Source organism: Castor canadensis, chromosome 12, assembly GCF_047511655.1.
Source record: "Castor canadensis chromosome 12, mCasCan1.hap1v2, whole genome shotgun sequence".
Lineage (NCBI taxonomy): Eukaryota > Metazoa > Chordata > Mammalia > Rodentia > Castoridae > Castor > Castor canadensis.
This window is the reverse complement of record NC_133397.1, coordinates 111,276,519-111,285,649: the sequence shown is the minus strand read 5'-3', so window position 1 is coordinate 111,285,649 and position 9,131 is coordinate 111,276,519.

Genomic DNA, 9,131 nt, shown 5'->3' with positions numbered 1-9,131 from the left:
GCAGGAGGATCGGAGGTTCGAGGCCAGCCGGGGCTACAGAGCCAGACCCTGTCTCCTAAAACTTTTTAATTCATTAAATTAAATTTAAAAATATAAAGAAAAAGCTCTAAAAATTCTTTTAACAAATTTTTTTCCCCACTACTGGAGTTTGAAGTCAGGGCCTCGCACTTGATAGGTGGACGTTCTTCTGCCCCCAGCCCTTTATACACACACACACACACGTACATGTGTGTGTGTATATATATATATATATTTTTTTTTTTTTTTTTTAATTTAAAGAAAAAAAAGACAAGTCGGTAAGAAGAACACTGGCGGGAGGATGGAGGGTGTGCACTGCTTGAACGGAGTGCGCTGTCACCCAGGACAGCTTTGCGTGGACACAATGTTTGGGACAGGATGGACTTGCAGCTAAGGGTCCTGGGGCCACATTAAACACTACGCACTTGATCTGAATTGTTTTCTATAATCTTCAACCCAATGAGGTAGAACTACTGGGAACATTTTGCAACTAAGGGAACTGAGGTTTAAAGACCTCAAGTAACTTTCAGGAAGTCACCAAGCTAGGAAGTGTTTGCATTTGGACTCCAGAGCCTGATTTTGTCCTAAGAGCTTTTTTTTTTGTTTTTTTTTCTGTACCCGGGATCTAACCCCTGCCTTGTGCTTGCTAGGCAATCCTCTATCACTTAAGCCATGCCCTTGGTTCCTGACTAAGTCCAGATCCCAAACTATGTCTGTTGAGCAAAGGAATTAATCATCAGCAGCAGTCAGGGCTGATGAGCAAGGAAAGCAGAAGACGGCTCAGCGTTTGAATTTTAAAGTCCTGCAGGATGGAACACAGTGGGAGGTTTTAAAAGTGGTTCTCAGGAAAGTTTTCCAGAAAGGCTAAGAAAGCAGTGTGGTGCGCTCAGAAGATGGATTCAGCAGCCACACAACCCAGTTCCAAAAAAGGAAAGTACCTATTCCATACAGTTTGTTACGGGGATAAAATGAGTGTTTGTAGAGCACTTGAACCTGGCATGTAGAAGTGCTGAATAAGTATTTGTTTAAAACAAATGAGGCTAGGGTTATAGCTTGGAGGAGCAGTGCTTGCCTCACACGTGCAAGGTCCTGGGTTCAATCAAAAGTAAACCAAACCAAAACAAATCAAGCATATAGAAAATTTTAAAAAATCTCTAAACTCCCTTCACTTTAGACATTAGCTGCCAGCTCAAGACGTGAGGACAGCTTGTTTCAAACTTGGGGTTCCCGTGGCTCAGTAACTTGCTGGAAAGCTGCAAGTCATTGAAAGTTGTCATACTCAAAATCATGTTTATTAAAGGGATAGGGCACACTAAAACTGACCAAGGGAAAAGTCGGAGGGCAAAGTCCCAGAGGGATTCAAAGGCAAAGCCTCTGGTCATCTTCTCCCTGTGCAGTTCTGGACAGCATTACCTCATCCAGTCTATGATGGAGATGTTGCCAGCCAAGACACTCCCTCAAGCTCTGGTGTCCAGAGTTTTTACTGAGGCTTAAGTACATCAGCATCATTGCTTATGTGGTAAACTCCATCTCCAAGCTCCTTCCCCTCTCTGGAGGTCAGCATGTTTTCAGATGGTTCAGCCAACGCCCTCCTCCTCTGATCACACAGTTGGTCTTTCTAACGTCAGCCCCCACCCCAAGTCATTTCATTGGACTATTGAGGGTACATCATTATCTGTTTCTGTGTTATTTACTTTCTTTTTTTTTAATCACTGTGACACATGCCTGAGGGCTAATTTAAAGGAGGATTTCTTTGGGCTCATGATTTCAGAAGTTTCAGTCCATGGTCATTTGGCCCCAATGCTTCTGGGCCCATGGTGATGGGGCGGGTGAGGGTGGGGTGGGGGTTGGGGGGGTGGATGTGGAGCAAAGCAGCTCACTGCCTGACAGACAGAAAGCAGAGAGGGAGATGGGAAGCCAGGGACACAATCTACCCTTCAAAGTCAGCCTCCAGGGACCCACTTCCTCCAACCAGGACCTTTCCTAGTAACCCATTCAGCTATAAGCTCATTAACGTGTTAATCCATTTGATGATCCAGTAACCTCTCAGTAGCTCCAGCAGCGGGGGACTAAACCTTCAACACATGAGCCTATGGAGGACAGCTCATATCACAGCCATAGCAAGTTCCTTAGCATAAACTATCAAGTGTGTTCTGAGGAGCTACCGTGAGTGACAAAGGGACTCCTATCACATGAGAAATTCTAGGGGTTTAGAGGTCACCCCCTTCGAGTTGGGACAAAGATCTCCCTTTAGCTTACAAACACACAAAAAAAAGACTTAGATACTGAAAACTACAAAGCACTGTTGAAATAATACCTAAATAAATGAAAAGACAGCTGGTGGCTCCCACCTGTAATCCTAGTTACTCAGGAGGCAGAGATCAGGAAGATTGCAATTTAAAGCCAGCAAATAGTTTGAGAGACCCTATCTCGAAAAACCCTTCATATAAAAGGGCTGGTGGAGTGACTCAAGTGGTAGAGTGCCTGCCTGGCAAGCATGAGGCCCTGAGCTCAAACCCCATTACTGCTAAAATAAAATAAACGAAAAAGACAACTCATGTTCGTGAATTCAAAAGTAATGTTGGTAAGAGGATAGTACTATCTAGAGTCACCTACTGATTCGATGTAATGGCTGTTGAAGTTCCAATGTTTAGGGGTTTTCTTATCCTGAAAAGTGGACAAGTCAATCTTCAAATTCATAGGAAATTAAAGGGGGGCCCAAAGTAGTCAGAACACTATTGAAAGAGAACACTTCCTAGTTCTAAAATTTACCATAAAGCTACGGAGATCAAAACAGTGGCATAAGGATAGACATGGAGACCAATGGGATGGAATTAAGAGTCAAGGAGTAAGCCCACACCTGCAATCCTAGCTACTGGGGGGGCTGAGATCAGAAGGATCTCTGCTGGAGGCAAACCTGAGCAAAAAGTTAGTGAGACCCCACTTTAAGCAATAGCTGGGTGCAGTGGTGTGTGCCTGTCATCCCAGCTATAACAGGAAGCCTAAAATAAGGGAACTGTGGTCCAGGCTGGCCTGAACAAAAAGTGAGACTCTATCTCCAAAATAACCAAAGCAAAAAGGGCCAGAGGCATGGCTTAAGCAGTACAGACCTGCTTTGCGAGCCCAGTCCACCCTCCATACACAAATCTAGTAATAAACACATTACCCAATTGATTTTTTTTGGTAGGACTGGGGTTTGAACTCAGGTCTTCCACCTTGCCACTCAGGCACTCTACCACTTGAGACACACTTCCTGTCCATTTTGCCCTGATTATTTAGGAGATTGCTCTGGCTGGTCTTAACCTCAATCCTCTTGATCTCAGCCTCCCAAATAGCTAGGAATACAGGTGTGGGCTACTGGTGCCAGGCTGACCAATTGATTTTTGAAAAGTGTGCCAAGACTATTCAATGAGAAAAGTCTCTTCCATAATGGTAATGGAACAACTGAATATCCATACGCAAAAGATGAAGTTGAACTCCTGTCTTGAATCATATACAAAAATTAGCACAAAATGGATCAGTGACAAATGAAAGACCCACACTATAATACGCTCAGAAGAGAACACAGAAAAACACCCTTTTGACCTCAGAGCTGACATGGCTTCTAGATAACATCAAAAGAGGAGCAGCAAAAGAAGAAGGCAAATGGGACTTTGACAAGCGTAAAAGTCTTAATGCTTCAAAGTGTGCACCCAACACTGTGAAAAGGCAAACTACAGAATGGGAGAATGCACTTAAAATCATCTCCCTGATAAGGATGGGGCTGACAGAGTGGCTCAAGCGGTAAGAGTGCCTGCTTAGCAGGTGTGAGTTCAAACCCCAGTGCCACACACACATACACAAAAATAATAAGTAAAAGTACATAAAAAGACAGGAAATCATATATTTCTGAGAATTCTTAAAACACAACAGCAGAAAAGACAAACTTTAAACATGGGCAAGGAGGGGCTGAGTTGTAGCTTGGTGGTAGAACACCTGCCTAGTATGTTCCAGCATGGATTCCATCCCAGCGATGCAAAAAAAAAAAAAAAAAGGTTTGAACAGACATTTCTTCATAGAACATATACAGGTGACCAAAAGCACACGAAAAAATAAGTGCTCAGAGTCACAGAGAAACATAAAGGCACACTGAGTGCCGCTTCCTGCTTCCTAGCCACCGGGATGATGATAAAGATTTTTTTGGATGGTATTGGGGTTTGAACTCAGGGTTTTGTGTTTGCTAGGCAAGCACTCTACAGCTTGGGCCACACTTCTGCCCCAAGAATTTTTTTTAAGGAAAGAAACAAGTATTTGGTAAGAATGTGGAGAAATTTGAAGTATACATTGCTGTTGGGAATATACAGTGGTATAGCCACTGTGGGAAAAAGTTTGCTGGTTCTTCAGAAAGTTAAAGAATTAACACAGGACCCAGGAATTCTACTATGTAGACACAAAAAGAAGCAGATATTCAAACACTTGTGCAGGAAGCAGTACTATTCACAACAGCCAAAGTTGCAACAATCCAAATGTCCATTCACTGATACATGGATAAACAAACGTGGGATGGCCATGCAATGGAGTAGTATGCAGGCATGAAAAGGAATGAAGTGGTAAATGTCACAACGTGGATGAACCTTGAAAACATTATGTTGAGGGCCACCAGACATGAAAGATTCCAAGTAGCATATAAGTCAGTATAAAATAGAGATACCTGCACACCGTGCTTATAGCAGCACGATTTATAATAGCCAAGCTATGAAATCCACGTAGGTGCCCAACAACCAGTGAGTGGGTAAAGAAATGTGGTATTATGCACGACGGAGTATTATTCAGCCATGAAGAAGAATGAAATTATGTCATTAGCAGAAAAATGGATGGAACTAGAGATCATTATAAAAGCAAGATAAACCAAGCTCAGAAAGACAAATATCACATTTTCCCTCATGTGCAGGATCCAGGCAAAAAATAATAACATGACTTGGTTATAAAAGGAGACTCTTGGGGGAGAGCTGGCAGGAGGGGGTGAGGAAATGAGGTGATGTGGTGGGGTAAATATGAATAGCATAGCGAAAGCCAGGTGCCAGTGGTTCACACCCTGTAATCCTAGGTACTCAGGAGGCAGAGATCAGAAGGATTGCAGTTCGAGGCCAGGCCAGGCAAAAAGTGAGATCCTATCTCAAAATTACCCAACACAAAAAAGGACTGGAGGAATGGTTCAAGTGGCAGAGCACCTGCCTAACAAGCACAAGGCTCTGAGTTCAAAGCCAACAAAGGAAGGAAGGGAGGGAGGGAGGGAGGCAGAGAGAGGAAGAAGGGTGGGTAAGATAGGTGGAGTTAGTTTGGTCAAAACACACTATGTACAAGCATGTAATTACCATGAAACCACTTTGTACAATTAATTGATGCTATAAAACTTTTAAAAATAATGTAATAGGCTGTAGACCTCTTTTGTGATAAAATATGTAGGAAAATTTTTGAAAATATTCCAAATATGGTTTCATTTTATGAAATACCCAGAGCAGGTAAACCCATAGAGGCAGAAAGCAGAATGGTGGTGGTCCAGGGCTGGGGTGGAGAGGGAGGGAGGGCTGCTTAATGGTGTAGAGTCGTCTTTGTGGGTGATGAAAATGACCTGGAGCCTGACAGCCGTTGCACAGCACTGAGAGTGTTCCAAACACCACTGAAACCTATGCTTTACAATGGCTAATTTTGTGTGGCATGAATTTGTCTCAATAAAAAAACAAATAAATCTGGAGCAATAGATTTCTCATGAATCTAGCAATGCTCCTGAGAGGGTCTCTAACAATTTTTTCATGGAATTATATCTAATTTTGTAACTTTATATGATTTTCTTAAAGGAGGCCGTGTGATAGAATAACACCGCCCCAAGATGTCCAGGTATTAATGCTCAGAACCTGGGAATATGCTACAGCAATGACAAGGGAATTTAGGTTATAGATGGAATTAAGGTGACTAAATTAGCTGACCTTAAAATAGGGAGATCATCCTGGGTTGTCAGGGTGGACCCAATGTAATCAAATGTGTCCACATATGGTGGTGCACACCTGTAATCCCAGCACTTGGGAGCTGGAGGCAGGAGGATCACGAGTTCAAGGCCAGCCTGGGCTACATAGTGAGCTGGAGCTTGGAGTGTAGCTCAAGTGGTAAAGCACCAGCCTAGCAAAAGCAACGCCCTGAGCTCAAACCCCAGAACTACAAAAAGATAAATAAAAAAGTGAATCTGACCTTATTACTGGAAAAATAGAAGCAGGGTTCTGAGAGGGAGAAACCAGTTCGGGTAAGTTGGAGAAGGTAATTAAAACAAAGCAGGTACAGATGTTCCAGTTTCAGGTCACTGCAAAATAGAAATCTTAGGGCTGAAGGTGTGGTTCAAGTGGCAAGTGTGAAGCTCTGAGTTCAACCCCCAATACTGCCAATAAATCAATTAATTAATTAATAAAAATAAAAGGAATCTTAGAGGTGAAAGGAACTTGGAAAGGTACCCCATCCCAAATTCTGCAAATATGGAAGCCAAAACCCAAGCAGACTGAAAGACTTCCCCAAGGCTACCCAGCTAACGAATGATTTTATTTTATTTTTTGGTTGTTTGAGACAGACTCTCTCTATGTATTCCAGGCAGGCCTCAGACTCAAGATCCTCCCACCTCAGCCTCCCTAATGCTGGGATTGCAGGCATGTGCCAGCATGCCTGGCCTAATGAATGATTTGTCTAGGCAAATAAACAGCTCTCAGGCTTCACTGTATGAAGCATAATCTTTAAGATATAAAGTATTTCTTCACAGAAATCTTATTGCAAACCAGAGATGACAGTGCCCTTCAGTGACTTGGTTTTATATCGCAAATCAGTTTCACATTTCTGTTTTAAAAGTTGAGAACATCTGGAGATTGTGTAAAGTAGGAAATAGTAGGGTGATAGTCATCCAAACTCAAGAGAGAAAAATTTCGGAAGAGTTCAAATAAATTAGTGCTTTAACCAGAAATTAGGGACAAGGATGAGAAACACCTTTAGCGGTAAAGGGAACAGAGTTATAAATACAGCTGTAACTTTTGGTGATCACATTGTCCAAGTGTTTTATCAGGAAAATAAGAAAAAATTTATTTCCACTGTACTTTCCATTACAAAGTCAGCTGCCTCACTACCATTCCTTCATTTGAATTTTTTTGAGGCTGACCTCAAACTTGCAATCCTTCTGCTTCAGCTTCCTAAGTGCTAAGTGGGGAAGGGTGACAGGGAGGAGAAATGACCCAAACAATGGATGCACATGTAAATAAATGAGTAACAAAATTTTTTTTAAAAATAGGAAGATAAAAGGGAGGGAGGGAGGGAAAAAAGTAGGAAGGCACTCTTAATCCTATTTCACCAATAATGAAACAAAAATGAGTTCTTTTTTGAGTTTTATCAATGTATAATTTATTTATCATAATATTCACCATTTAAAGTGTATCCTTTAAGACTGGAGGTGTAGCTCAAGCAGTAGAGTGCCTGCTGTGCAAGTGTAAGTTCAAACCCCCAGTCCCACCAATAAATACTTACAGAAATACAGCGTACCCTTCAGTGGTTTTTAGTAACTTCCCCACGCTGCAAAACCATGACCACTAATTTCAGTACATTTCCAGCCCCACCAGCCCCGACAAACCCCATGCTCATATTTTCGTTGTGCTGAGGGTACATGGTGACATTTGCCAAAGTTCTTACCTTATATCTTGGTTAAATAAACCCCACGCTCTCAGCAGTTAGTTCTGATTTCCTCTTCACTGGTCCCGTGGCAACCAGCAATCCACTTTCTGTCCCTTGCCTGTCTGGATGTTTCATATGTAATTAGAAAACGTTTTGTACTGTAGCACGCACTATGCTGGAGAAGGACCTGCAGCGTCCCCAGCTTAGCGCCATGGGGAGTGGTGGAAGCCTTTAGGCGGCGCACACTAATAGGAGGTTTCAGGTCACTGGGGACATGACTTTGAAGGGGATCTTGGGAACTTGACCCCTCCCCTCCCTCTCTCCCTTGCTTCGCACTGCCATGAAGTGAGCAGCTTGCTCTCCTTCTCACTCCTTGCCACGATGTTCTGCCTTATCGAAGGCCTAAACAAAAAGGCCATGGATCATGGACTGAAATTGCCAAGACTTTGAGCCAGAATAAACCTTTCCTCTACCTTTTTTTTTTTTTCTTTTTTTTGGTACTGGGGCTTGAACTCAGGGCTTTCATCTTCAGCTCCTCCACCAGCCCTATTTTTGTGAAGGGTTTTTTTTCAAGATAGGGTCTCAAGGAACTATTTCAGCAGGCTGGCTTCGAACCACACTCCTCCTGATCTCTGCCTCCTGAGTAGCTAGGATTAAAGGTGTGAGCCACCAGTGCCTGGCAAGCTTTCCTCTTTTTAAATTGATTAGCTCAGATATTTTGTTACAGTAACAAAAAGCTGTCTAATGCACATGAACTCCTCATTCCTTTTCATGGTTAAATAATAGCCCATTGTATGGCTATATTATGTTTATTTTTTCATTAGCTGAGAGACATTTGAGTCTCCATTCTTTGCTTTTATGAAATTGCTTCCATGGACATTCATGTATAAATTTTTGTGTGAACATATTTTTGTTTTCATTTCTTTTGAATATATACTCAAGAAGTGGAATCACTGAGTCCCATGGTAATCTATATTGCTTTCCTACCTTTTGCCTGTTGTGAATTATGCTTCTAATAACACTAGCGTACAAACATCTGTAACATCCACTTCCAATTCTTTTGAGAATATATATACATTGTGGAACTGCTGAATTATATTGTAACCCTACTTTTATTTTTTGGAGAACTCCCATTCTACTTTCCATAGCAACATTTTACAATCCCACCAACAACAGTGCACAAGTACCAATTATTTCACATCCTCACAAATACTTAATTTATTTCCTCCCTCCCTTGCTTTCTCTCTCCCTCCCTTCCTTCCTTCTTTTCTTCTTTTACTCTTGCCATGTTGCCTAGACTGGTTTCAAACTCTTGGCCTCAAGTAATCCTCTTAGCTGATTCTCCCGAATACTGTGAGTACAGATTTGTGCCTAGTTTTGTTTTGTTTTGTTTTGTTTTGTTTTTAAATAGTAGCCATGCCAGCTGGGTGTGGTGA